This window comes from Marmota flaviventris, chromosome 15 (assembly GCF_047511675.1).
Source record: "Marmota flaviventris isolate mMarFla1 chromosome 15, mMarFla1.hap1, whole genome shotgun sequence".
Lineage (NCBI taxonomy): Eukaryota > Metazoa > Chordata > Mammalia > Rodentia > Sciuridae > Marmota > Marmota flaviventris.
The window spans coordinates 62,105,459-62,123,031 of NC_092512.1; the positions used below are offsets into that span (position 1 = coordinate 62,105,459).

At 40.2% G+C, this 17,573-nt stretch overlaps 1 pseudogene; it reads right to left on the minus strand.

Moving 5' to 3' along the window:
• Window positions 1-433: 433 nt before the first annotated feature.
• On the minus strand, window positions 434-16,484 carry LOC114101553 (dehydrodolichyl diphosphate synthase complex subunit NUS1 pseudogene; annotated as a pseudogene).
• Between the last annotated feature and the right edge of the window lie 1,089 nt (window positions 16,485-17,573).

Genomic DNA, 17,573 nt, shown 5'->3' on the forward strand with positions numbered 1-17,573 from the left:
CTCCCCTGCAACTCCCTCAAACTGAGAATACCTTCATTTAATAATATATTATTTTTAAAAAATTAAAGTTTGGTCACTAGGAAAGACTGAACAAAAATTATTCCCTTCTCCCCAAACAACCCAAACAGTTCTAGTCACTCTCTCCCTCTACTCCCCACAAAAACAGGGAAGTAGTAGGGGCCCAAAGCTTTATATCTGAAATCTTGGCTCCTATAACATTGCTATATGCTCAAAGTTGTAGGTCTGTATATTTCATTATCCAATACTTCCCCCATTTATAAGTTTAATTCCATACACACACACACACACACACACACACACACACCGCCATACACTCACTCTCAAGTAAGACACTTTTTTGTGTTTGTTGATAAATTATGAGGAATATGAACTAGGTATGCACAGGATTTCATAGGTGCTTTGAAAACATCAGAGTCACTTGGGTCCTTTTCTCCAAAAGCCTGAAATCAAATTATGCAACCAGGGATCACTACTTTCCCAGACGCTGTTCACAGGCTGCATATTGACGAAGGGCAGAGAAAAAGTCCTCATAACTGATGTTTAGGTGGGAAGGCAAAGAGACAATCTCAGTCAATCTGATTTGCCAGGGAAGAAAGCCTAATGTGCTGTCCACAGGACCAAACTTCAATACTAAATCAGGATCAGGGTAACCATTTGAACTAAGTAAACTGTCTAACGTATCTACATCCAAATCTGTAGATCTCTTTTGCTGCTGGGCTACTAACTTGCAAAAGTCCTGAGCAGCTCTCACAATATCTGCTTTTCCATCTTCTGGGGACAGCACCTTCACTGCCAAATGGCAATTTAAAACTTGATCATCTTTGTCATTACTATTTGCAAACCCCGGTGAGTATTTGGAACAATCTAGGCCCAGAAGTTCCTGCTCTTGTTTTAAAATTTCATCCATCACTCTGGAATTATTTCTTTTAAAAATACCTCGCCCCCGCCGCCATCTTCCTCCTCCCTTAGCGGCCCCGCCTCCGTTAGTACATGGACAATTCTGATTGGCTGGCGTGGAGCTCTCAGAACAGAACTTTAAAAAGCAAAACAACGTGTGTCTGGTAGTCTAACTTAGTTGCAAAGCACTTACATAGCTTTCAGGAGGCCCGAGTTCAATCCCCAGCACAGGAAACAAATATAAAAACATAAAATGTGGTAAAATTCTGTTAAAAACTTCCTTTCTGTCTCTCACACACATTTATTAAAGATTTTAGAAATCATCCAGGCATGGTAGCAGGAGTCTGTAATCCCAGAAAACCAGGAGGCTGAGGTAGGAGGATCACAAATTCTAGCCAGAGCAATTGAAAGAGGCCCTGTCTCAAAAATAAAGTAAAAAGGGCTGGGGATATAACTCAGCGGCACTTGCCTAGCATGCAGGAAGCCCTGGGTTCAATCCCCAGCACTACAAAAAATAAAAATAAAAAATAAAAAAGATTTTAGAAACCTCCTTTAGACAATAGTCTGGGATAGATCAACAGGCAAATGCTTTTACCACTTTATCGTCATTTTTTACGAAAACCTTAAGCAAGAAATCAGGAATCTGGTACTTCTAGGCTTGAATGGGAAATAACCCTACTAACAAAGCCATAGCAATTGTCCAGACTTTCTGGGAAGGTCTTAGAACAAAAACAGAATAAGAGCCAGGTGTGGTGGTGCACACCTATAATCTCAGGGTCTTGAGAGGCTGATGTAGGAGGATCACAAATTCATGTCCAATCTCAGCAACTTAGCAAGACCATCTCAAAAAATAAGCCAGTAGTGGTAGTGCATACTTCTAATCCCAACAACTCGGAAGGCTGAGATAAGAGGATTGCAAGTTCAAGACTAGCCTCAGCAATTTAGCAAGGCCCTCAGCAATTGATGAAATACTGTCTCAAAATAAAAATAAAAAGGCTGAAGATGTAGCTTTGTGGTAGAGCAATGGTGGATTAAATTCCAAGTAACCAAAATAAATAAATAAAGATGTGGCTCAAAAACTAAATTAAACAAAACCAGAGTAACACCCTAAACAAGTTAATGCTTTTCCAAAGTAAATAAATGAATAACCCGACATACTTAAGCCTCCCAACAAAATGCTCATTGATCAGGACTCTTGCTGCTACTGTTAACAAAAAGGACACTGTAAACCCAGGCACAGTGGTACACAACTGTAATCCCAGTGGCTTGGGAAGCTATGGCAGCAGGTTTATGAATCCAAGGCCAGTCTCAGCAAAATCGAGGTGCTAAGCAACTCAGTGAGACCCTGTCTCTAAATAAAATACAAAATAGGACTGGGATGTGGCTCAGTGGTTGAGTGCCCCTGAGTTCACTCCCTGGTACCAAAAAAAAAAAAAAAAAAAAAAAAAAATGACACTGTAAAACCAGCAGTCTTGTGATGGCAAAACCAGACCTGATTATAAAATGAAATTATAAAAATATATGCTAACAAACCCATGCCTGGGAAAAGGGTTAACTCCCCTCCCTTTCTATCAGCCTTTCTTCAGGAAACCTAATTAATCACCGTCCCTACCCTTCAGATTGTAAATAACTGTCTCTAGGCGTCTGACTACTCCTTCTCGAAATGTGGACACCCCTGTGCCAGGCTTTTGCTAAAGATTTAACAGATGCCTGTGAAAAGAGCCATCTCTTGGGCTGGGATTGTAGCTCAGAGGTAGAGCACTTGGTTCACACATATGAGGCACTGGTTCGATTCCTCAGCACCACACAAAAATAAATAAATAAAATAAAGGTATTGTGTCCATCTACAAAAAATAAATAAATAAATAAGTCATTTCACCTATTGGGGTGGATTTTTTTTCCTATTTATTTATTTATTTATTTTGTATTTGTTATGGCCCTTTAACACATAGGCCATACTACATTGACCTTACCAGTAGTCTCTTAGAAAGAAAGATGTTGGCTGAATGGGCCACCTGTAGGTACAAACAAGTCTTTCTAAAAGAAAGATGTTTTACTGTAACACAATTGGGCCTTAAAAAATAGTTTTCTGGATTATTATTATTTAATCTTGGACTTGGACTTGGTCCATCTGGGGTAGAGTATATAAAAGATTCTGTATGTATAGGCATTTATGCAGTTGCATGATAGGGAGTCTGGACAGTCAGAAACTAAGCTGAAGGTGCCAACGGCACTGTCTCTGACATGCAAGAAGAGCAGGACACCAAAAGAAAGGGTTAAATCCTTTCAATCCCGGGCAGGTAGTTCCAGCAAGGTTTCTCAGCCCCGCCCCAGGCAGATCCACATCATCTCCCTGGGCCTCCTCTGCTGAATATCAATATGCTTAGTATAAGAAAAAGGCCCCAAAGGAGAATCTGGGTACAACTGACAGTGTGGCACTCACTAAGTTGATGGCATTATAATAATGATAAGGGAGATAGGTCAGGCTCAAAATATCATGTGCTCCAAAACCTTGAAGGCAACCTGGGAGGAAAAAACAAAACAAAACAGTTTTTGTATATGCTAGATTGTCTGACCTGTCTTCTGGGATGAAATTTATTATGTAAATTAAATGCATAGATAGCATTCATGAGGATGGTTTCAGAATATAAATTTAAGAAAGGGTCCAAAACTACAAAAGATAAAGGAAAGTTACAGGTATAAAAATATATTTTTTGGTACATACATTTAATAGACAAAGAAGTCAAGGAAGGGGGAGGGGAGATGAGAATAAGAAAGAGAGTGGAATCAATCGAGTATGACTTTCCTATGTTCACATACGAATACACCACCAGTGAAACTCCTCATCATGCACATCCACAAGAATGGGATCCTAATTAGAATAAGTTGTACTCCATGTATATATAATATGTCGAAATACACTCAACCATCATATGTAACTAAAAAGAACAAATTAAAAAAAATTTTAAGAGCCAGTAACAGCCTCACTGATGTCCTTATGTTAACCAAGTTTAACTTTTTTTTTTAATATTTTTTTTTTTTAGGTGTAGATGGACACAACACAATGCCTTTATTTTTATGTGGTGCTGAGGATCGAACCGGAGTCCCGCCCGTGCTAGGCGAGCGCTCTACCGCTGAGCCACAATCCCAGCCCCCCAAGATTAACTTTTAATAAAAATTTAGAATCCGTAATGTAATGTAATAATCTAAAATGACAGTTGTTTACTTAACCAAAGTTGTACAAACATTAATCCCTTTAAGATTAGTTCCCCCAAATAATAAAACCCAAAAGACACAGAAATTATCTTTTTTTAAAACATTTATTTTTTAGTTGTAGGTGGACAAGATACCTTTATTTTATTTTCATATGGAGCTGAGCATTGAACCCAGTGCCTCACCCATGTTAGGCAAGCACTCTTCCTCTGAGCCACAACCCCAGCCCCAGAAATTATCTTGAAAGATATGAGCAGACCAGTGTTTTAAGAAACCCTTGTTATTTCAACACATAGAAAATTAAATTCTGATTTATATCAGTACATTAATATTTAACCTTAAAAAACACTTAAATAACTTCAACTGATTGTGCTGATTATAGCCAACTTAATGTCACACAAACTTTTTGAGATTTACCCTCCACAAAACTTGTGTAACTTACTTAAATGTTCTACAACTTTGTTTATACCTTTGGTTTTCTCCTTCTTTCATCCTAGACTTTAGCACAAGAATATTACTTTACCAGACAAAACACCCTCTCTTCAAGAAACATTTCCTTCATTTGGAGTTAAGTTAAAAAGATAGATTTTTGTTTGCTCAAAGGATTACTGTGACCTTAAAAAGGGAATATAACATAAAGGTAAGTAAAGGTTTGAGATTACAAAATCTAAGTTTCTTGGTACATAGCTGTAATGTAAACTAAATATTTTTTACTCTTGTTAATTTCATTTTGTATTTTCCTTGTAAACCTTATAACTGTTGTCGATCAGTGTTTTATAGAAGTACAACTTCTGTAATAATACCTGAGTTAATTTGAGATAATGAGTCATCACCTATAGCTAGACAAAACATAAGGCTGAATTCCAGTATAATATTGAACCCAATTAAATGAAAGAGGAAAATAACTGTAAAATTATAGACACTAAAGTTAAAACCCAGTACTCCTACTTTAAGACTGCTACTTAAAACTCAAACTTAGAGACTAAAGATAAAAAGGGCCAAGGAAAATAGCCAATATTTGGTGGCTCTTGCTCTCTGAAGTCAGCTCAAACCCAGGGAATGAAAGGACTTCTCTAGGGCTTTACAACTCTAGGCACATGACCTCCCAACCTAGGGACAATAAGACCTTAGAGAATGGGAAGCCGATTGGAAAGGGAAATGTCTTTAATACTTCCAAGAAAAACCACACATGATCAGCAAGACCTTGACCTGTCCTAGCAGATGGCACAAGAGAAGCTAAGAGGCTTTCACAAATTCCCAAAAATGATACCCTGAGAAATCTCAGCTGATTCTTTTTTTTTTTTTTAATTTTTTATTGTGGGTTGTTCAAAACATTACAAATTTCTTGACATATCATATTCCACACTTTGATTCAAGTGGGTTATGAACTCCCACCTTCACCCCATACACAGATTGCAGAATCACATCAGTTACACATCCATTGATTTACATATTGCCATACTAGTGTCTGTTGTGCTCCGCTGCCTTTCCCATGCTCCACCCTCCCCCCTCCCCACCTCTCCCCTCCCCTCCCCTCCTCTCTTTCTACCCCTCCACTGTATAACCCTGAGGGTCTCCTTCCATTACCATGCAATTTCCCTTCTCTCTCCCTTTCCCTCCCACCTCTCATCCCTGTTAAATGTTAATCTTCTTCTCCTGCTCTTCGTCCCTACTCTGATCTTAGTTACTCTCCTTATATCAAAGAAGACATTTGGCATTTGTTTTTTAGGGATTGGCTAGCTTCACTTAGCATAATCTGCTCTAATGCCATCCATTTCCCTGTAAATTCTATGATTTTGTCATTTTTTAATGCAGAGTAATACTCCATTGTGTATAAATGCCACATTTTTTTTTATCCATTCGTCTATTGAAGGGCATCTAGGTTGGTTCCACAGTCTTGCTATTGTGAACTGTGCTGCTATGAACATCGATGTAGCAGTGTCCCTGTAGCATGCTCTTTTTAGGTCTTTAGGGAATAGACCAAGAAGGGGAATAGCTGGGTCAAATGGTGGCTCCATTCCCAGCTTTCCAAGAAATCTCCATACTGCTTTCCAAATTGGCTGCACCAATCTGCAGTCCCACCAGCAATGTACAAGTGTACCCTTTTCCCCACATCCTCGCCAGCACTTGTTGTTGTTTGACTTCATAATGGCTGCCAATCTTACTGGAGTGAGATGGTATCTTAGGGTGGTTTTGATTTGCATTTCTCTGACAGCTAGAGATGTTGAGCATTTTTTCATGTACTTGTTGATTGACTGTATGTCCTCCTCTGAGAAGTGTCTGTTCAGGTCCTTGGCCCATTTGTTGATTGGGTTGTTTATTCTCTTATTGTCTAATTTTTTGAGTTCTTTGTATACTCTGGATATTAGGGCTCTATCTGAAGTGTGAGGAGTAAAGATTTGTTCCCAGGGTGTAGGCTCCCTATTTACCTCTCTTATTGTTTCTTTTGCTGAGAAAAAACTTTTTAGTTTGAGTAAGTCCCATTTGTTGATTCTAGTTATTAACTTTTGTGCTATGGGTGTCCTATTGAGGAATTTGGAGCCCGACCCCACCGACTGTAGATCGTAGCCAACTTTTTCTTCTATCAGACGGCGTGTCTCTGATTTGATATCAAGCTCCTTGATCCATTTTGAATTCACTTTTGTGCATGGCGAGAGAAAGGGATTCAGTTTCATTTTCTTGCATATGGATTTCCAGTTTTCCCAGCACCATTTGTTGAAGATGCTATCCTTCCTCCATTGCATGCTTTTAGCCCCTTTATCAATTATCACTATTTGCAGATGATATGATTCTATACCTAGCAGACCCAAAAGGCTCTACAAAGAAACTATTAGAGCTAATAAATGAATTCAGCAAAGTGGCAGGATATAAAATCAACACGCATAAATCAAAGGCATTCCTGTATATCAGCGACAAATCCTCTGAAATGGAAATGAGGACAACCACTTCATTCACAATATCTTCAAAAAAAATAAAATACTTGGGAATCAACCTAACAAAAGAGGTGAAAGACTTATACAATGAAAACTACAGAACCCTAAAGAGAGAAATAGAAGAAGATCTTAGAAGATGGAAAAATATACCCTGTTCATGGATAGGCAGAACTAACATCATCAAAAGGGCGATATTACCAAAAGTTCTCTATAGGTTTAATGCAATGCCAATCAAAATCCCAACGGCATTTCTTGTAGAAATAGAGAAAGCAATCATGAAATTCATATGGAAAAACAAAAGACCCAGAATAGCAAAAACAATGCTAAGCAGGAAGTGTGAATCAGGCGGTATAGCGATACCAGACTTCAAACTATACTACAGAGCAATAGTAACAAAAACAGCATGGTACTGGTACCAAAACAGGCGGGTGGACCAATGGTACAGAATAGAGGACACAGAAACCAATCCACAAAACTACAACTATCTTATATTTGATTCTTAACAGTAGATAGGAGCAAGGTCAGTTTTAACCGAGTTGGTCTTAAACACACGGCAGGAGAGTTAAAACCAAAGTACAGGCATACACGTGCTGGTGTTCATGGCTAAGATGGCACAATTCGTGGCAAAGGGGTTCAAGATCACCTGGAAGTTACAACTAAGCAAATTATATCAGGAAACCCACCTACTCTGGATCAAGTGTTGCCAGTTGCTTTGTTAATAATTAGGTCTACCCCTATTAGACGGGTTCTTCTCATCAGATTCTTTATAGAAGCCCTCCTCTCATTATAAGAGGTATATGAAAAGATCTAAAAAACGAACCAAATTAGGCCCACCCCTTTAAGCCAGGAGATGCTATTTGGGTAAAAACAAAAGGAGCTTCTTTGGAGGAGTCTGTTTAGTGTCATTTTATCCACCTCGACTGCAGTAAAGGTGGCCTGGGTAGCCCCTTGGATTCATCAGGGTAAAACCAGCCTCTTATGGTTGGGAGTTCATTCCTGATTCAACTGCTCCGAGCAAGGTAACCATCCAAAATAAACAACCCGGAAAGTCCCCTCAAGGACAACAGCCAGCCCTGCTTTTGTCACTCAGAAAGCTGATGAAACTATGCATGGCCAAGCTTGGGGAACTGACTGCTAATTGGGATGAATGGACTACTCTTATTGTCTGTATTGGTCTATTTACTGTCCGGCTCCCTGCTGGCACTGCTGTTTGGCCTCTGCATCCTTAACATACTGTCTTGATTTGTCTCCCATTCAGAGGCCATGAAATTCCAGATGGTCCTCCAGTGTTACCAGTGGCTTAACTTGGAGGACACGGACACAGGTGATGCCTCTTAAAAAGGTTTAAAAGCTTAATACACCTTTATACCACAATTTATCATGTCTCTGTATATGAGATATGTTGACAAATTCACATCTTCATACATGATTTTGTATAATGATGTGTATTAAGAATTGTAATGCAAAAATAATAATAATAATAATAAAAGTTTATTTTTTTAAGGATAGAGAGAGGAGAGAGAGAGAGAGAGAGAATTTTTTAATATTTATTTTTCAGTTTTCAGTGGACACAACATCTTCATTTCTTCATTTTTTTTTTTATTATTTTTATGTGGTGCTGAGGATCGAACCCAGCGCCCCGCACATGCCAGGTGAGCGCGTTACCGCTTGAGCCACGTCCCTAGCCCAACAAATTCACATCTTCATACATGTATTTTGTATAATGATGTGTATTAAGAATTTTAATGCAATAATAATAATAATAATAAAGGTTTAAAAGCATATCAAACACTTTCTTCTCAGCATCACACAGATCTCTGTTATGTAAGCTATCACAGAGGTGGGCATACAATTGTAATATTACCTAAACATATTTTTAGCATCTGTAGGGTTATTTTGATAGTTCCCTTTCCATTGATATTAATTTTTGTGTTCTTGCCTTTTTCTTGATTAGAACTTGTTTATTTTTTTATCAAATTTTAGCTGTATTATTTCTTCTCTATTTCATATATTTCTTCTCCTACTTTTATTTTTCCCTCCCTATTACATAGTTTGAAAATAATTTGTTATTCTAGCTTCTTCCTGATACAAGCACTTTAAGTTATAAATGTTTATTTGAGTACTGTTTCATCCCAGAGACCCTGATATTTTAAGCTTTTATTATCACTTAGTTCAAAGCACTTTTCATTTACTTTTTTATGCTTTCTTGACCTCCGAGACATTTATAAATGTGTGCCATTTAATTTTTAAATAGTTGATAGGTGGGTTTTATAACTCTGAATGTGATTGATTTCTAATGTAATGAATCATGCAGGAAACACAGTCTGCGTGAGTTCAAATTTTTAAAAAGTAATGAAAATGCTTTTTATATTGATTTTATTCATTACATACATGACAAACTGATCAAATTGCCTACTTCAAATATGTGCATTTTATTGTATTTTAATTTTACTTAAATAAAGCTATGGGAAAAGTTCTTTTTTTTTTTTTTAAGGGTATCAAAATAGGGGTGGAATGTAATGGCAAAACCAGACTTGATGGGCTGGGGATATGGCTCAAGAGGTAGCACGCTCGCCTGGCATGTCCGCCGAAAACTAAAAAATAAATATTAAAAAAGAAAAATTCTCTCTCTCTCTCTCTCTCTCTCTCTCTCTCTCTCTTTAAAAAAGAAAAAACAGACTTGATGATAAAATGAAATTATAAGAACATTATGACATGAAACCCATGCCTGGGGAAAGGATTAACTCCCCTCCCCTTTTATCAGCCTTTCTTTAGGAAACCTAATTACATAGGTTCCTACCTTTCAGATTGTAAAATACTATCTCCAGGGGTCTGACTACTCCCTTTCAAAATGTGAACACGCCTGTGCCAGCCTTTCAAGGCTAGAGATTTAACAGATGAAGAGCTACTTCTTTCCATCTGTTTCATAAGCATGCTAATTTATGTTAGAGACCCCAGAAGAGGCCTTCAGTCCTGTAGATTAGGAATTTTTTTAAAGACAAAAAATATCCTCTAATGATAGGACCAGTCCAAGATGATGCCAAATAGCCTATACAGGTTGTGAGGAACTGTGGATTAGGGCTCAGAATTTGGAGTTTGTTCTCCTCTTGCCCGGCAGTATAAAATAAAGTTTGGAGTTCTCCTCCTCTCAAAGTGATGCTTGCTGCTTCTCCACTGGTCTGTTTCCTGCAACAGTCTCACTTTTTTTTTTTTTTTTTTAGTACCAAGGATTGAACTCAGGGGCACTCAACCACTGAGGCACATCCCCAGCCCTATTTTGTATTTTTTTTTTTTTTTTAATTTAGAGACAGGCTCTCACTGAGTTGCTTAGTGCTTCACTTTCCTGAGGCTAGCTTTGAACTCACAATCCTCCTGCCTCAGTCTCCTGAGTTGCTAGGATTACAGGTTTGCGCCACCGCGCCCAGCTCACGGTCTCACTTTTGCTAGACAGTATCTGGCAGATAATGAGAAGGTTCCAAGAGAGAAGGTAACACCCAACTTCTCATTGTTCGCTTAAAACTTGAAAGAAGGCTGTGGGTATAACTCGCTGGTAGAGCACATGCTTAGGCCCTATGTTCAATCCCCTGAGCCCAAACAAACAAACAAATAAAACTCACAAGAACATGAAGAGGGATTAGTTAGTGGGTACAAAGTTACAGCCAGAATGGAGGACTAATGCAGCCTGTACTATTACACTAGTATTATGTTGTATGTAATGGAAATAGCCAGAGGAGAGGATTTGCAGAGTTCTCATCACAAAGAAATAATAAATGTTGGAGATGATAAATGATAACTGTTAAGCAACTTAGTGAGACTCTGTCTCAAAATAAGACATAAAAAGGGCTGGGGATGTGGTTCAGTGGTTAAGTGCCCCTGGGTTCAATTCCCCGGTACCAAAAAAAGAAAAAAGAAAGAAAGAATTTAAAATAGTTTTTTAAAAAAAGGGCTAGGAATGTAGCTCACTGTAAAGTATTCAAGGGTTCAATCCCCAGTAAATAAATAAATAAATAAATAAATAAAAATTTACCTGTGATAAAATGCACAAACCTTGACTATACCATGATTTTTTGTTTTGGTACCAAGGATTGAGCCCAGGAGTGGCTAGGGCCTCGATAAGTTGCTGAGGCTGGATGTAAACTTGTGATCCTCCTGCCTCAGCCTCCCAAATTGCTGGGATTACAGGCCTGTGCCACAGTGCCAGGATATGTTTTTTAATTTCTTTTTTGGGTTGGGGGGATACTGAAGATTGAACTCAGGGGCACTCAACCACTGAGCCACATCCCCAGTCCTTTTTTTTTTTAATATTTTATTTTTTAGTTGTAGTTGGACACAATACCTTTATTTCACTTATTTATTTTTTTATGTGGTGCTGAGGATCGAACCTAGGGTCTCGCGTGTGGGAGGCACTCTACCGCTGAGCCACAACCTCAGTCCCCCAGTCCTTTTTTGTATTTTATTTAGAGACAGGTTCTCACTGAGTTGCTTGGTACATCACTTTTGCTGAGGCTGGTTTTGAACTCACGATCCTCCTGCCTCAGCCTCCCAAGCCTCTGGGATTACTTGTATGTGCCCACTGTGCTCAGCTGTTTTTTAGTTTTTCTTTTTAAATTTTTTTTTTTATTTTTATTTTTTGTCATTTTAGATGGACAGCATGCCTCCATTTTATTTGTTTATTTTTATATGGTGCTGAGAATCAAACCCAGTGCCCCACTCGTGCTAGATGAGTACTCTACCATTGAGCTACATCCCTAGCCCTCGGCTGTTTTTCCAGCTTAAAAAAAGGGTCTTGCTAAATTACTAAGGCTAGCCTGGGATTTGTGATTCTCCAGCCTCAGCCTCCCAAGTTACTGGAATTACAGGCGTAGGCCACCATGCCCAGCAGGTAAATTTTACCTTTTAAAAAAAAGAAAAAACTGCTAGGTAGGTGTGGTGATACATGCCTCTAATCTTAGCAACTCAGGAGGCTGAGGCAGGAGGATCTCCAAGTTGGAGGCTGGTTTCAGCAACTTAGCAAGGCCCTAAGAAATTTAGTGAGACAGTGTCTCAAAATTTCAAAAAAAAAGAAAAAGAAAAATGGGGACCAGGGATATATTCAGTGGTTAAGAGCTCTGTGTTCAAAAACATGGTACCAAAAAGAAAGAAAGAAGGAAGGAAGGAAGGGAGGGAAGGAGGGAGGAAGGGAGGGAGGGAGGGAGACTTTAAACAGCAGGCCGAGCTCATGCCTGAAACCAAGTATTCAGGAAGTTAAGACAGGAGGATTGCAAGTTTAAGGCCAGCCTGGACCACATAGCTGAGACCCATCTCAAAACAAAAAATGTAAAGGGCTGAGAGGTAGCTCAATGGTAGAGCACTCTTGGGTTCAATCCCAGGGACCACCACTCAAAAGCAGAACAAAAGAAAAATCCTATAAACAAAGGCTGAACTTTAAAGCTATGCACGTTGGAGCCCTTTAGGGGGAAGTACGCTGATGTCTATAGTGACTTTCCATTAAAGTCATCCCTCAGTATCTGTGGAATGGCTCTGACAGCTGCCTACATCCAAAGTCCAAGGATACATAAATCCTTTGTATATAATTGTATAAGATTAGAATACAACCTACACACATCTTCCTGTATATATTATAAAATATGTATTTATATAATGTATACTTATACATAATATAAATATAATATATACTTATATACAATATACAACATAAATATATATTTACATATGTATATAAAATATGTATATTAAAAAAATTTTAGTACTGAGAATTGAACCCAGTGGTGTTTTACTACTGAGCTATACTCCCAGTCCTTTTCAATTTTTGAGACAGGATAAGTTGCTTAGATCCTAGCTAAATTGCTGAGGCTAGCCTCCAACTTTTGATTCTCCTACCTTAGCCTCCTGAATCCTGGGAATACGGGCATGTGACCCTGTCCCTGACTTATTGTATACTTTAAATCATCTTGAGGTTACTTATAATACCTAATAAAATGTAAATCTTGTGTAAATAATTGTAAAATAATATTATTTGGGGAAAAATGACCCCCCAAAAGGTCTGTATATATTCAGTACAGATGTAATTTTTCTTCAAAAATTTTTTTTTTTTTTTTGAAGGGGAGTACCTGGGATTGAACTCAAGAGCACTCAACCACTGAGCCACATGCTCCTGCCTCAGCCTCCTGCTCCTCTGGGATGACTGGTGTGCGCCATCGCGCCCAGCTCAATTATTTTTAGTCTACAGTTGGTTGAATTCAGGATGCAGGACCTGCAGTCCTGGAGAGCCAACGCTTTCAATGAAGACTGCAAGTAAGGATGTAAAGACACTTCCATCTGACCAAGTGTCTGCTGTGGGGGACCTGGCCTCTGCTGATCCTCCCAACCCTCCCAAGCCATCCCCTCTACCTTCCTCAGTTCAGTGGGTCAGCCCAGGTACCCCTGGGCCTCAGGGCATGGCGCCCAGGGTGAGGGGGCCTGGAAACCAGCTGCTCTCATCTTCAGTGAGTTAATGACTACAGAACTTCCTGATTTGATTGCATAGCTCAAGAAAACCCTCTGGCCTCTCAACTATTCTGCTTTTCTCTTTCTTTGCTGGTAGTTAATTTTTTTTTTTTGACTGTGGTCAAGTATTCACACATCCCGATCTTCTTTATCAGATTGTTATGGAGGCTGAGGCTTCTTTGTTCACCATTATTCCCTATACCTGAGTTGGTGCCGGGTCCATGAATAGTTAAGCACTGAAAATAATGTTTGCTATGCTGGGGATGGTGCCATGGGTCTATAGTCCCAGACACTCAGGAGGCTGAGGCTGGAACATTGATTGAGCCCAGGAATTGGAGGCCAGCCTGAACATTGTCTTGAAAAAAGTAAATAGTTAAAAGGCAAATTAGAATAAGATACCACTTTCATTTGAAAGATGGGCAGTTTTAAAGGATTGGCCATATTGAGAGTTTGATTAGGACCTGGAAAAAACAGAACACTTGTACATATTATTGCAATAGGTAGGTTGAAGCATTTGTTCAAATGTACAGTGTTTGATAAACATTGATCAAGCAATTTCATTCATGTGTATTTCTTCTATAAAGCACAGAAGCACAAATATATACAACAGCGTTCTCAGAAGTTGTTCCAAGTATTATAGACACCTTTCAGGAGGAGGTTGATTTAAAAAAAGGAGAGCACACTCATAAAATGAAATTCTATACTATGCAGCCATTATAAGGAATAGTTAATATTGGAAATGATGACTGGTAGATATTTGGTAAGAAAAGTTGTAGAAAAGTGTAAAGCATAATTCCATTATGTTTTTTAGAAACCCTACACATGTAAATGCAAACAAAAACTATAGTATTTTTTAAAAATGAGAGTAGAAAGTAAATAAACCAAATTGTTAATTAGGATTACCTCCCAAAGTGGGGATGGCCATGTTAGGGGTGGATGAGGGAAAGAGGCATTTCCACTTTTGTTTGTTTCTTTAAATTATTGAAACAAGCAGGTCTTACAGTTTAAAAATATATATATATACTTAAAATACCCTAAACTCTTGTTTGCAGAAAAAAACTCTAAGGTAAGGTATATGTTGCTTCTGCTAAAATAAAGCTACAATTCTTAGCAAAGCACTGTGGCAAACAACCTGTAATCCCACTCTGAAGACTGAGGCAGGAGGGTCTTAAACATAAGGACAGCCTTAGCAATTCAATGAGACCATGTCTCAAAATTAAAAGGCTAGGGATGTAGCACAGTGGTAGGATTGAACCCCTGGGCTGGGTTCAATCCCCACTAAAACACACACACACACACACACACACACACACACCCGACACACGCTTGCTTTTTCTTTTTAAAGCTAAAACTTTTGAGTGCACCCCCCCCCCCAAAAAAAAAGCCTTAGGATGAGCTAACATCCATGGATCACCTGTATGTCTTTATCGAAGACTTTAAATTCTACTCAAGGTCTGAAAGAAGAAGCTACAGTTAATGAAAGTAGGTCTGTGTTTATCATCACTAGCAATTAAAGAAATGCAAATCAAAACCACTGTAAGATTTCATCCCACTCCAGTCAGAATGGCAGCTATTATGCATACAAACAACAATAAGTGTCGGCGAGGATGTGGGGAAAATCGTAAGCTCATACACTGATGGTGGGACTGCAAATTGGTGCAGCCAATATGGAAAACAGTATGGATATTACTTGGAAAATTGGGAATGGAACCACCATTTGACCCAGCTGTCCCTCTCCTTGGTCTATACCCAAAGGACTTAAAAACAACATACTACAGGGACACAGTCACATCAATGTTTATAGCAACACAATTCACAATCACTAAAGTGTGGAACCAACCTAGATGCCCTTCAGTAGATGAATGGATTAAAAAAAAGTGACATATATTCACAATGGAATATTACTCAGCAGTAAAATAGAATAAAATCATGGCATTTACAGGTAAATGGATGGGATTAGAAAAGATAATGCTAAGTGAAGTTAGCCAATCTCAAAAAAACAAATGCCGAATGTTTTCTTTGATATAGGGAGGCTGATTTATAGTGGGATAGGGAGAGGGAGCATGGGAGGAATAGACGAACTCTAGATAGGGCAGAGGGGTTGGAGGGGAAGGGAGAGGGCATGGGGTAATTAATGATGGTGGAATGTGATGATCATTACTATCCAAAATGCATGTTTAGGGGCTGGGGTTGTAGCTCAGCGGTAGAGCACTCATCTAGCCCATGCGAGGCCCTGGGTTCGATCCTCAGCACCACATAAAAGTAAGTAAAATAAAGGTATTGTGTCCAAATACACCTAAAAAATAAATATTTTAAAAAAGAAAAAAGTACATGTATAAAGACACAAATCCGTGTGAATATACTATGTATACAACCAGAGATATGAAAAAAATCTGTCTATATATGTAATAAGAATTGTAATGCATTCTGTTGCAATATATAAATAAAAATAATAATAATTAAAAAAAAAAAAAAGAAAGTGGGTCTGAAGTTCAGGGGTGGGCATGCTCCCAGAAAGGAAGGGACTAAGAACTTATTCTGCTTTTCCAAGTAAAAGATCCTCCCACAGAGGTGCTTGGAGCTCTGAACAAGTTTCCATGGGTACTCCTCTCTTCTTCGATTTATTAGCTAAGATCTAAATCTCAAAACAAGGAGACCAAGAAGCCCTGGGGTCCATGTTATTTCCATCTCGGCTTTGAAAATATCGAGCCACCTCTCATTTAGGATCATCTTTATGACTAGGAAAGGGGTGTGAACACAGGCGGCGCGGACCCTCGCCACCGTGTCTAGAGCGTGCGTAGGAAGGGATCCGGTTTGGCCCGTAGCTGGCGGCCCCCGCGCGGGAGGAGACGCAGCGGTCCCTGTCCTCGAGGCCTCAGATGTCAAGCCTTCTCGTTCCCCACCGCGGGACCAAGGGGGAGGCTGCAGGGTCATGTTCCCCGGACCTAGAAGGGGGCTCCGCCAGCTTGCAGAGGAGGGTCAGGGCTAGAACCCAGGGACACGCTCGGCCTTCGCCCTCCCCCGCCAGCTTCGGGAACTTTCTGGCATCACTTAGCCGACTGGGTGCTTTGTCCTTTGCCGACCCCAACATTATTTAGCAACCAAACCACAGCCGGGCCCAGGGTGAGGGTCTTCCCGCCCAGAGGCAAGTCGCTAGTTCCTTTTAGCCAAGGGTAAACGGCGGCGGACGACTGGGGTGGCTAGGAACCGGCCAAGGTCACCCACCTTTACAACGGTTTCCCCCACCCTAGATGTTTCCATCTGTGAATGTGAATAGAATTAAGCTCTCCCTTTTCTTCTTCAAAGGCCGGCATGCGGAATAAAAATATGGTCGTTGAGCACCGGTACCGGTTTGGACTTTGGTTTTCAGAGCCCAGTGCTTCCAAGGTCGCAAGTATTAGTCAGAAGGGTCACAGGAGACGATACGGGGTGGGGGATGGGGGTGGCCCTTTGTGGTTGAAAGTCACTTAAGGCCCCAAACGACCATCTCCTTACTAGGTGTCGGTGACCAATGTCCACCTGATCACCTGGCAGGTTTGACGCCACCCTGGATCAGGTTCATCTCTTAGGAACTCGAAACCGAGAGACAAGAGCGCAAATCTAGGATGGGGGTCCCCGCTTTGGGGACGCCTGTTCAGGGTGGGTGTGAGCGCAGAGGTGATTACTAGCGACCCTTGCCCAGCTTTGGGCTCACAGAAGCCGCAAGCCTGGAGCGGCAATAGTGCCAGCCTCAGAATGCGGGTAGCAAGCGCTCTCCACTAGAATCCGGGGAGGGTTTGGAGGACTGATGAGTTAAGTGGACGACCTCTGGGGACCCTGGGGCGATTCGAGTTCCGGCCAATGACTGCGGTGGGCGGGGAGAAGGTGGACCTGGGAACATGCGTGGGCCGGATCCCTTCCCTCGCCCTCTAGGTGCCGGCGGCCCCGCCCGCCCACCCTTCTTTTTAAACCCGCTGGTCCCTAGAGGCTTGCCGGAAGTCTACTAGTCCCTAGCGCACGCCCAACTCCTGGGTCCTGGACAGT